Raw genomic sequence first — 12098 nt, 5'->3', positions numbered from 1 at the left:
ATGTCTAAATTCTTTTAAAATATTTGCGTTTTCGGGGTCTGGGAATTAAATTTTGTGAGAATCTCTTCTATAATGGAAAACGGCGCTCTGAACATTCAGCGATTTTTCCTCAAGATGTCACATGCGTTCTGTACCTTCCAAATTCAGTTCAAAGTCTATCGATTGGATACAATTTGAGCAAGGCAATATGGGATGGAACCAGTTCCTTTCTAATCGCGGAAGGAAGTTAAGAAAAAATGTGGTCTTTAGTTTAAAGAGTTCAGAGGAAATTAAATGAATATATGTGAGCAAAGAAATCGTTGACCTCCACAAAAATAACAAAACGTATGCCCTATTATCGGTCTAGTTTGAAGCATTCACCGTCGATCCCAATAGCACCAAATACAATAGCGAACCTCGGATTAGTACTCCGCATTTGTAGCCGCAATTGACCAATGAAAAGAGCGATTGACTTGGATAAATAGTCAGCAGCTGATACTAGTAATGGATTTTCTTCAACCTACTACACAAAAACGGGACGGGTTAAAAATAAACAATTTCTTCGTTGTTTCATTTTCTTTCAAATAAAAAAAAAAAAGAAAATTTGTTAAAAGGAAGGGGTAGAAAACAAAAGTCAGGAAAGACTTGTAGCGTATGTGCATGTCACTGCAATCTTCGATCATTTCAATACAGCCATCACTTCGAAGACATTTGCTTAGTAGCGTTTTGGGGATTTATGGTACAAATCGCTACCATGGAGTAGTGTTGTGTTTAAACGCTTATTAAGCTCATAACATGCATTGAACCCGTTTTTTATTTATTTATTTATTTATTATTATTAGACAAGTCAAGCATGGACCATAGACCACTCCAGATGCGTTTTGGATCCGGATGGTGATGCCAAATGAGGGCAGAGGGGTGTGACTTTTTATTTTCTTGTTAAGGGCAATTAAAAAAAAACACCCTTAGTTTCCAATATATCAATATTAAAATTTTGCATACGAATTGTGTGCAGATTTTTTTTTTTTTTTTTTTTTTTTTTTTTTTTTTTTTTTTTGGATACCTACCTGAACTCAGTTCTTTTAAGAAATACTTTTAGGAAAAGAGCATTTTTTTTTTGTCTTATCTATTTTTCCTTTTTTCTCCAGGGTGCGTATTTGTTTTATTCTATTTCATTTATTTAACAATCACCAGATACGTCTCAGAGGCCATTTTTTACACTGGATATCTAACAACAACAACAACAATAATAATAGAAAAGATTTGGGAAGCTATCGGCCAGAGCCTGTTTAGTAGGTACTACCCCGGCATTTACCTGGTAGGACTGAGGAAAACCACAGTCAGGAGTTGGCAGCGGGAATCGAACCCATAACCTACCGAATGCGAAGCCATGCTTTACCACTTGAGCTATTTCTCTCGGAAAGATTGTCGTTTGTGGTTTTTAAAAATCGTTCTTGATGGGAAATCTAAACTTCGAATCGAAATAAAATATTGGACTAAAGTTTTACATAGGTATATCGATACTACCCGACTCTAACTTCGGCACTGGTATCAGGGCTTAATTCAACCATAAATTGGCCTCAAAAATGTTCTCCAAGGTGTCCATTTGCTGTTTGGTTGAAGCGGCTCATTTGAATCACTTCTGATAAAAAATTACACATTTAATTGAAAAAAAAAAAAAAACTTATCGGACCAAGTTGCAAACACGAAAAATATTCGATCATAACGCCGCTGCAGACGTTATATGTGTAATTCGGTTTCAATTTGTCTTGAAATTTGCTTAGACCCGATGGACTTCCCTCAAGAGCCGCCCCTTTGTCCGAATTTGTTGAAGTTTAGCGTCAGTTTTGAACACCGTGGCTGTATGACATATTGACCTACTTTTTAAGGTGGAATCCCGGAACCATCGAAATGCATTAAAAGCAGCAAAATAAAGCTTCGTGTCTGAAGATCGCAACAAGGACTAGATTTGTACTTATGGCAGTGCTATAATCCAAGTTTATTTAACTGCTTTTCCGAGACATCTAAAATTCTAAGTTCTAGGTGTGGTAGCTCATGAAAATAGGTTGTCTTCGCATTATTGTATTGTTTATTTGTCTATTCTTTATACTTAGCTATTAACGTTTCAAGTCATGAATTATTTGCTCATTGGGACATAGCTGTCATTGTTTTAATTAAATAGTTGAGTGACACAGTAGCCTAAGTACCAACAGCTGATATTAGTATTAATACGGATACTGATTTCGACATCAATTCTGAAACGGTCATACGGCAACGAACAAAAATTAAACTTTCTATTTTAATGCATTTATGATCCGATAAAAGAAAGTTAAATTCATTCTCCGGGCAAAAGAGTAACAACTAAACACAATTTGGGAGAGAGAGAAAGAGAGAGGTTGTAAGCTGCAGGATGGACAAACTACAGATTGAAGGCGATTAATCTCTTCTTGGTTATGGCCCTGATTATTACAGTTGCCAGTAGGCTGCGGTCCGTGACAGATTTACAATGTTAAAATTCAAAATTTCAATCTTAAATTACTCCAAATGTACTCAACATTTTAACTCAAACGAGATATGTGTATTTGTGTGTATGGTCATTTGGGACATTACGGACACTCTAAGGACATTTGCACTACTACAAGATTGTAACGAATTATTAAATAGACTAATTATAGCCCATGGTCAAGTATACTATTTCAACTACTTCACAGATAACAATACATGATACACAAAAGCAATGTGTGGCTATGGAGCCACAATTGGAATGAACGATGAAGAAGTGTGGGACTTCCCCAACTCTATGGGGAAGACCGACAGGTTGTTGCGGTAATATAGACATCAACATTAAAACCTTACGTACTATGATGATGTCACTAATAATTCCACAACGCACATTACTCTTCGTAAAGTAGTTTATGGGCTTTAAACACGGGAATCTATAGGTTTACAATGTAGAATAACGTTATTTACAGCTACAGAAAATATTTAAAATGTCACCGAGTTACAAGCGAGGACAAGAATAATCGAAAAATTTATTCAGTTACTAGAAATATATGAAACAAGAATTTCTTTTAAAGAATACGTAATATGCTAAATGTGAGATAGTGCAGACAGCATAAAAATTCTGTACTTCATGAAGATTATTTATAAATTTATATTAATCATATGTTATCAAAAGTATTGTTATAGATTATAATATTAGTGTTAGTTTCATATAGAGGAAAGAGCAAAATTTATACTCATATTTGTCCGAGATTTCACACTGTTGACACACAAAGAAGGAAATTGTCTGGATGAGGAGCACAGTCTCGTTAATCTGCTGAAAATCTTTTACACATTGAAACCAATCAAGGGAATTGTTTTTGCCCTAAAACCAACTTCAGCAGATAGCACAATAATTTTCTTATTGATTTTTCTCATTTTTGTTACTGTGTTTTGCAATATTTTTAGTATATGTTCATTCTTTTATGTGTATTATTTATTATTTTCCTATTTTACTAATTTTCTGTGCAGATGTTAAAAGTTTGGAACTATTGTCCTTCGTTTTACATATGTTCTTGAGTGAACCCATAAGCGTCTGATATAATTAACTTTTCTTCTAGTGCATGTATATCTTCTTTAGCAATTGTATGTTCTCCAAAATGTTTCTTCCAGGTAACTGAATAACTTGTCACGTAACGTATCCGAGGGATTCAAATCTTTTCAAGCAGTAGCAAGTAGCATTGCTTTCTTTACAGCCTCTATGGTTACTGACAATTTGTTGAAATTCCAGGGGCATCTCATGCAATGGAAACAGGAAGCAGACGTTCTATTATCTATATGTTAATACTAATTTAGTATTTGTGATATATCGTTATTAAAAATCACAACGAAAGGGACAAAAAGCACCTGTCGAAAGTGTCCCAAATGTGAGTGTCTGAAGTATCCCGAATGCATATGTTCCACTTAACTATATTTTATGCAAGTTAGAAACACTGCACACTGATGAGCCTATTACCTATGACTGCACACCTTTCAAACGTATACTGTCCACTGTAAGTACTGAACAATACAGCTTTTACTTTCAAACAAGAGCTTAGCAAAACAGACCCAAATTTTATAATGACCCTTAACTTTGCACATGTCTCTCACACATTACCTTATAAACTTCGACTTTTCTGGTCAGATTATTCTACTTATTTTTAAACTTTTACAAATATACATTTCACACATCCCTACAGTTTCATTTAGTACTGATTACGCCAACATCTTCACTCCCATGTAGAATTAACAGTGCTGTAAGCTTAGAAGTGTCGGTATTCCCCAACTGTCAGTCTTCCCCTCAATGACTATACATTAAATACATCCTTTGAAAGTGTCATAGTGATAGGACCAAAGGAATGAGCAAGGTGGTGAAAACAACTTTGGTCCAAGTCTTTTTGCTTCTTATAGTTATAAGTCATACAAGTACAACCCCTTCTACAGCCTGATCTACTTAACGCAGAGAGCTAAATAAGGTCTTAAATTAATCTATAACATTATAGGTAATCTTTTTCTTAGTCTCTGGTTGATAGGTTAAGTGGTTCGGTACCTGTTCTCCAAAACATAGCTCTCCATTCAGACTTGTTACTTCATATATCCTGTTTGTTATGCAACCGATACGCATGGAGAGCCACTGTGAGTTACCTATAAGCAAGGATGTTTCATAACTTTCTTATGAACTGTGAACTTTAAATCTTAATAGTGCAAAGACTAATAGTATTAAAATATATAATATATGTGTGTGAGAGAAAGACAAGGGATAGAGCGTATACCCACCTAGAAAATTAGCATTACATCACTAATTGCAGCTGCATCACTTAGTAGCCCTTGTCCATTCTTTCTAAACACGATCAGTCTATTCAGTATTTTCTTCCAACTTCCGTCATAATCTTATCCTTTCAAGCCACAGAGAATATACCCATTCACCTTCACAGTTTCCGTTCTTAAAAGAAAAATTATAGTATAATTAAAAGTGCGATTCTGTCATTTTGAAAGAAAATATGTCCTCCCTCCGAAAAAGTCTAACGGGTGCAACCAAAGCCCTAAAACCAGCCTGTGGTCATCCCTGCCTGCTTCAAATAGAAAATAGAATTTACATATTTTCTGGGCGAGTATTTGAGAGACATTATTACATCTTGATAAGTATATAGAATTTTATATACACCGACTATTTACTTGAAAATAAAATTCATGTAGTTAACAAGTAATTGTTTTTGTATAAATATAACTATGCAGAACAAATATAAACAAATGTTTTGTATTACTAGGGTAAATGTGCCAGTCCTCGACCAGTTAACTCATTTTCGTATATTCCTTTAATCGTTGTTCAGAGAGCGGAACAACTTAGGAGCATGTAACTAGCTCACATGTGTTCCTAAAGCTATATTTCATATATATTTTATCCAAAAACGGAGATAACTTATACCATTTATGAAATATTAGTCGGACAAACACCGATGATTGATTTATTTTTAGTGTTCGATGAGGGCCGGATTTAGTGTTTCGCTACCCCTAGGTCCAAAAGCGTTGGCTATCCCCTTCCCCGTCGATAAACAAAATTTTAACAATACAAAATAATCATATAGAAAAACTTATTTTATAAATATCTTCGTTTTTGTACAAATTTTAATACATTTTCACTCCGTATCCTGTAAAGAAAGATTTGAATTGTTGCAAATTCATTTTTCAAGTAAATTTACAGAGAATGATTAATTTGAGTTTTAAAACAAGAGCTAGCTTAATAATACAAGAAATTCGTTTCGAATTTTCAACTGTACGTAATAGTTTTAATATTGAAACTACCGAAAGTGTCTCTAAAATGACTAGAATAACTGTTTGAACTGTTGAAATTTATCTAGATGGAAATTGATAAGGTCACATACGAAAGAGAACTTAGGGAAGGGGCGAAGCGCATCATACGGACCGGCCTCTATGCAAATGTCTATTGCAAGTATAAGGTTAAAATTTCATTTCAACCAATGATTGAAGCCGAAGCCATAGATTTGCAAAATCAATTATTTCTTGGAGAGCTTCATTTTTACTTTTATTATTAGTAGTAATATATTTATTATTATTATTTAACTTTGACTTTTTTGGGGGACGCGGTGGCTCAGTGGTAGAGCGTTCACCTCTGGTGCGTAGGGACCCGGGTTCAATTCCCGTCCCCGCCAAGTGAACTTTTTGGCGGACCAACATCGTGTGAGTGGGTTTTCTCGGGGTTCTCCCGTTTCCTCCCACTATTTCATCAGGTATTTCATCATCACCGTATTCTTTGGCGTAACCATAGGACGTTAAACTCAATGATTTCATTTAGAATTTTGGGCTACGAGAGATGACAACTATTCTTATATGTTTGACAAGATTCAAAAACCTAATTCTCGCTAATTCTTACCCTTTTTGCAATATGTATGGAATCCGTAAGTTGTAATATAGTTCTATCATTTCCGATTTCGATGGAAAGATAAGGATGGTAACTAAAGGTATTCTTGAGATGTTTAATTAATTGCAAAGAAAAAAACGCTTATCTCTATTACAGTTTTTACTTTGTAGTGATCAACGTCAGAACCGGACATGATTGATTTCTTCCATTTTTGAGTTTGAATAGAAGGTTAAGAGTGAATGTGAAAACTTTTCTTAGAAATCTAAATCGATTCTCATTTTTTAAATATAGTTTCTGATCTATTTAGATCAATACTGAGACTGAAAGTTGTAATAAATTTATATCACTTCCGATTTTAGTACATTTTTGAAGATGGAGATGAAAGGTCTTCTTGGGACGCTGGATTAATTGCAAGAAACCATGTCTCGTTATATGTTACTGTCTTTGCTCTATATAGTAATCAATGTCAAACCGGAAATGGCTAATTTCTACGTCTACCCATGGGTAAATCATCTTCATTAACGAACTTTTCGAAATTATTATTTTAGCTATCGATCCCAGGTGACGGAATTCAATAATTCACTTGCATTTAGTAGTTCGCGTGTGAAGCAAAAGTCGTATAGGCGTACGAACTAATATTACAATATTGTAAAACCCACTTGGGTGATCCTGATAAATCGACGTGTGTTTATCATATTTGGTTTTATAGGTAGTAATCCTGTGGAACAGAGAACGTTGAAGTATTGAAAGTCTAGGTCGTGTTATATGAATAGTATTCGTTATGTTGAGAAAGTAGTATTGGTATACCTTGATATCGAAAACAAGAAAACATCGAAAACTATCCAAATACTGAAAACTATCGAAAATCCCGACATTTCAAACTGTCGATCGATAGACCGAAATATCGCCCACGATCCTGTGCACCAGAGGTGCGCGTTCTAGCGGGAAGAGCTGTGCCCAAACTCACGAAATCGGCGCTCACGAGTTCGGAACTCACGCTCACTCGACCTCAACCTCACGAAATGAGCGAGAGGTTGAGTGAGTGTGAGGTCAGACTAGTGAGCTGAGCGTGAGGTCGAAATGAGTGTGAGCGTGTGTGTATAAAGAAACAACGTTTCTCAACTTTAGAACATTGCACCACGCGTACCTTCGTGGGTGTTTTTCAGAACGAAGACCGCAACGGGAATCACGCCCCAGAGATCGTGCATAGCACTGAGGGTTCTTCTAGTTAACTATAGCTCGTATATAGTCAGCCGGGAAAATCCCAATCTTCACTCGTAATGTTGGGACCAGAATAATTGTCCAATCAACTCTTAACTATAACAGTGCGTATGCGATAAGTGAGTCCCAGAAATCAAATATAGACAGTATACAGTCACCAGAAATGCAGCACTCACGTGATCAATTCCTCTGCCATTTAACCATGTATGGCCGTAGGCTTGGAGGCAAGTACACTAATACAGATACAAATTCATTCCAAACCGATGAGAATAACCTTCGATACTTTTGCTTCATGTACGAGGCGTGGTCACTTAAGTTCAAAATTAACGTTGTATCCTCCATTTTGCTTAAACGCAATAAATGGGCTTGGGGTCGGTGATATCCTCCTATTGGCTCGGAACAAGCGAACGACCAAATTTATTCAATTTGCGAAGAGGACTCTGGCCGTCAGAGGGTTAATGGTCTGTAATGAAATGTCACTGGGGAAATCACTATATTGTGGAACACTCTGTATATAAGTTCAAATCACTAGAAGTTCACTATGGGAATCGGTATATTGGGACGTCACTGTATGTGGTAGATCACACTTCACTTGTTAACTATAAGGTTGTTCAACCTTTACGACAATAAGCCACCTTTTAATTCTCAATAAGCCACCATTAGTAAAATGCTCATCATTATTTCATTTATTTATATTTGCAGTTTGAGTCATTTATTTATTTATTTCAACTATGGGTTTCTCCCCATGAATGCGTGTTTCAATTGATTTTTCAACCTTTTTCACTGAACATGGTATAACATATTTGAAATCATATTAAACATATTAAACCAAATGGATATACATATAAACATTAATACAAAGCTACTTAATTACTAGACAAAAATAAAAATGTGTTAATTTCGGAATTATCTCCTAATAATGTGCTGCCTAACAACGTTCTAAACAAGAAAATCGAAATTCCTAATTTTTTGTATCTATTGTGGTGTGGTGTGTGTGTATGCACCGTTTTACAACAATATTTAATGAATAAAACAAACCCTTTTTATTCAAATACACATTATTTGACTAATAAATGACTACTAAATGTAAACATCTAAGTGAATACTCAAAATAACTATATAAAGTAGTAAATGTATGTCCACGCATAAAATAAAAGCAAAATAATTTTCAAACAAACCTTTCGTAAAATAATTATTACATTAATCATGTATTGATTATTCAAAATACTAGACTGAAATTTACTAAATATCAGAAAAATACAGTAAAGTATCTATGGTCATATTGTTCAAACGTCAAAATAGAAGATACATGAAAGCATTTCAAATACATGAAAGCATGTCAACTCACAAAATAATCCCTCTCAACTTTCTGTTATTTAAACCAATATATCAGAAACTTACTTTTTCAAATTATTAGTGGTACTCGCAAACATGAATTTACATTCTTACCAAATTAGCAATGTCAACTAAAACATGTGCATAGGCATCAACACTAGTGCACGGATCTTTGGCTGATACAATCATTACTTAATCTTATCTTCAACGAAACTTCTCATTGGCAACGGCAAAGTAAAACTTTACTAACACATTCTTGGGTATTAATCGCAAGCATACATCACAAGAGGGATATTTTATCCACCTCTAAAAAGTATTAAATACTTACAATAAACACTCTAGTCATCTAGCATTCACAAGCTATGCATTCAAAAACTAACAAGGAGTAACTACCTCCGAACGTGAGCCACCCACTTATGTCCTTGGCATCACGTTAAAATACGCATGCAACATAACAGTAAATTAATGTAAGGATGCCGCTCTACAACAGCCTTTTTGCATCTTAAAAAATAGCCCTAAATCATTTATAATGCCTAATTGCCATTCTGTTGCACTCAAACGTGTACAGCCCAAAAACACTATACGCAATCATTTTGTTCGTTTGATAAACATTATCAATCTCCACGTGCCTAATTAATTTATGCCTGATTCCCTCAACGCACCGTGAGCAATGGGACCTACCCGTTACTAGATTATACAACGAATCAATTTTTTATTTCTTTTTCCCTTTTTTTAAATGAAAATTCCCAAATTCAATTTAAATTTCGTTACATAGTATTGCTATGGTGTGATTTTATTGACAAGTGCTAGTTTAAAACAATATTTTCTCTCCTTTAAAACTAGTGAACATAAAAACAAGCAGTTAGGCACCAAAGTAATTCGTTAGTTATTTTATTCATGTGAATTATGTAGCGAAAGTTTCAACTAGTAGTTCTTTCGTATTGAAGTAAAATAAAACTTTAGTAAAATGAATTAACCAAATTTCTCCACCTGTATGAATGTTTAAAACAAAACGAAACAAAATTTAGGTGTTCTCTCCTTTGTATGAGTCGTTGAGCAATAGATAAACTCATGAAAAATTATAAAAACGGAACTCTTTTAATATCCTTTCCGCAATAAAATTACTATCTTGATTTCAAATATATATATTATTTAGAAAAAATAATTAAAATGTACTAACAGTATATATATAACGTACGAACAAAACTTAGATACTAATTATATTTTCATCACTAAATATGCAAAATTTATTATGAAATTGGCAAGATTAAGCAACTAAAGAAACGTCTACATATATACTAATTAAGATGTATCATTTCATTACGCACAAACTTTTAAATATTTATATGTGTACTTGCAGTGTATAACATAACTTAAATTCCAAATTCGCGTTCTAAGTCAATTACTTGTTTAAAATTTCCAATGCTGTCCTTTCTCAGCCTTCCACATTCGTCCATCATCACCAAAAGCTGCAAAGAAATCACAAAACATGGAATTTAAATTGACATACCTGATTTATGAATGATCAGCGATGGTCCCTCGGACTGGCTGGTTGATGGAGTCTGCACATACTTTAAAGCTGAAATGTAAAATCCTAACTTTCGAAATTCGAGGGCAATAAGTGAATAAATGAATAATATTGCTTTTTTATTCTCAATAAGAGCCTAAAAAGTTAAATTCAGTATTTTTAGTTTCTCGTCTCTTCCGGGATTTAGTCCAAGTTCGGGCGAAATTGTAACTTCTGTTGCACTAAAATTTTATTTTCCATCTTTGCCGGTTACACTTGTGCGCCTTCAATGTGCTTTAACGCGCTTAGGAATAAATTTCTAATTATTTTCTCCCATTCGCGAGGCTTTTGTTCTTTGTACAGCGCATTTACTGAATTTCCATGCAATCATATGTTTCCGTTTACAATGGTTGAATGTACGGTGCATCACGCTACCTTGCACAAATTTCTTTTCATGTTTACGCTTACTATTACTAATCGTATAATTTGTTACAGGCTGATTTTATATTTTCGCGCTTACGTTTCTTAAAATTCCTCTGAGTCGGTGTTCTGTTTCGCATATTCGATTCGAAATAAACTCGCCTACGGCTTGACTTTAATCTGCATCTAGTTCGTTTCTGACCGCGTTCAGTTCGTCCCAAATTACGCTTGCTATGGCAGTTTTCGTTTACTGTTGGTTTACTTTTTAACATATGTCTGATGTTTGCTCGTTTGAACTGCGTACACACTCTGAAATCAGGTCGATGAATGTTGTCACCACGAGCGATCAGCTGTTTCGCCTTCCGACTACTTGTACAATCGAATTTTCCTCTTTTGCACATTTGCGATGGCGGGACACTAGCTCTAAAATTTACATAAACCAAAGAATCATCTTTGGTACGCTCATGGCCCAATTGTCTATCGCTTTTTTTACGTCTGTAAACCTTGATCTTGCTAGCTGTGTGTCGTGACATCTCTTTATTTCGAGCTACCATGCTGTGCAGAATTGGTTGACCATTTCGAACTATTTTAGTTTCCCTTTTGGCTTTATTATGTTTTAATCTGTTCGCTAGCGTATGCTTACTTTTCAATCTACATTCATTGACGATAACATTACTTTTCTGCCTGGTTACGGTTAATATTCCTGACCAATTAATCACACAAGAACTATTGACTACATAAAATACAATTCATTTTGCGGACCTAAATTTTAAACTTTTCACTTGAAGTCGTTGACCTATCTGAATATCCTCAAAGTCGATACGGTCAAAATCGAACTACAATATAGACGTAACGCACACTAAATGACACGTGCGGTACTATAGACGCATATGTAGTAGTGAAATCACGCAAAACAATTTGCTTACGAAGAAAAGTAACACCATTCAATTCTAAATATCGCACAAAAATAATAACTCAAGTCTTCCTTGACTTCTTCGAGAGCGAAATAACTACTGCCGTTCGTTAGTGGTTCCTAGAGAACCAACCCCTAACGCTAGTGCTTCAGTAGAGTAGTCTATAAAGCAAAAACAATGGTACACGCTGCACCCCTACTTCAAGGAATAATAAGAAAATAATGCCATTCGTTAGTGAATCGTTAGTATTTCTAGAAAATACTAATAGTTTCGTTAGTGCTTCACTATTAGTGTAGATATAGCGAATTATAAGTCACAAAAC

The sequence above is a fragment of the Thermobia domestica genome, chromosome 7 (genome assembly GCF_964235325.1).
Source record: "Thermobia domestica chromosome 7, izTheDome1.hap1.1, whole genome shotgun sequence".
NCBI classification, from domain to species: domain Eukaryota; kingdom Metazoa; phylum Arthropoda; class Insecta; order Zygentoma; family Lepismatidae; genus Thermobia; species Thermobia domestica.
This window is presented reverse-complemented; position numbering follows the sequence as displayed.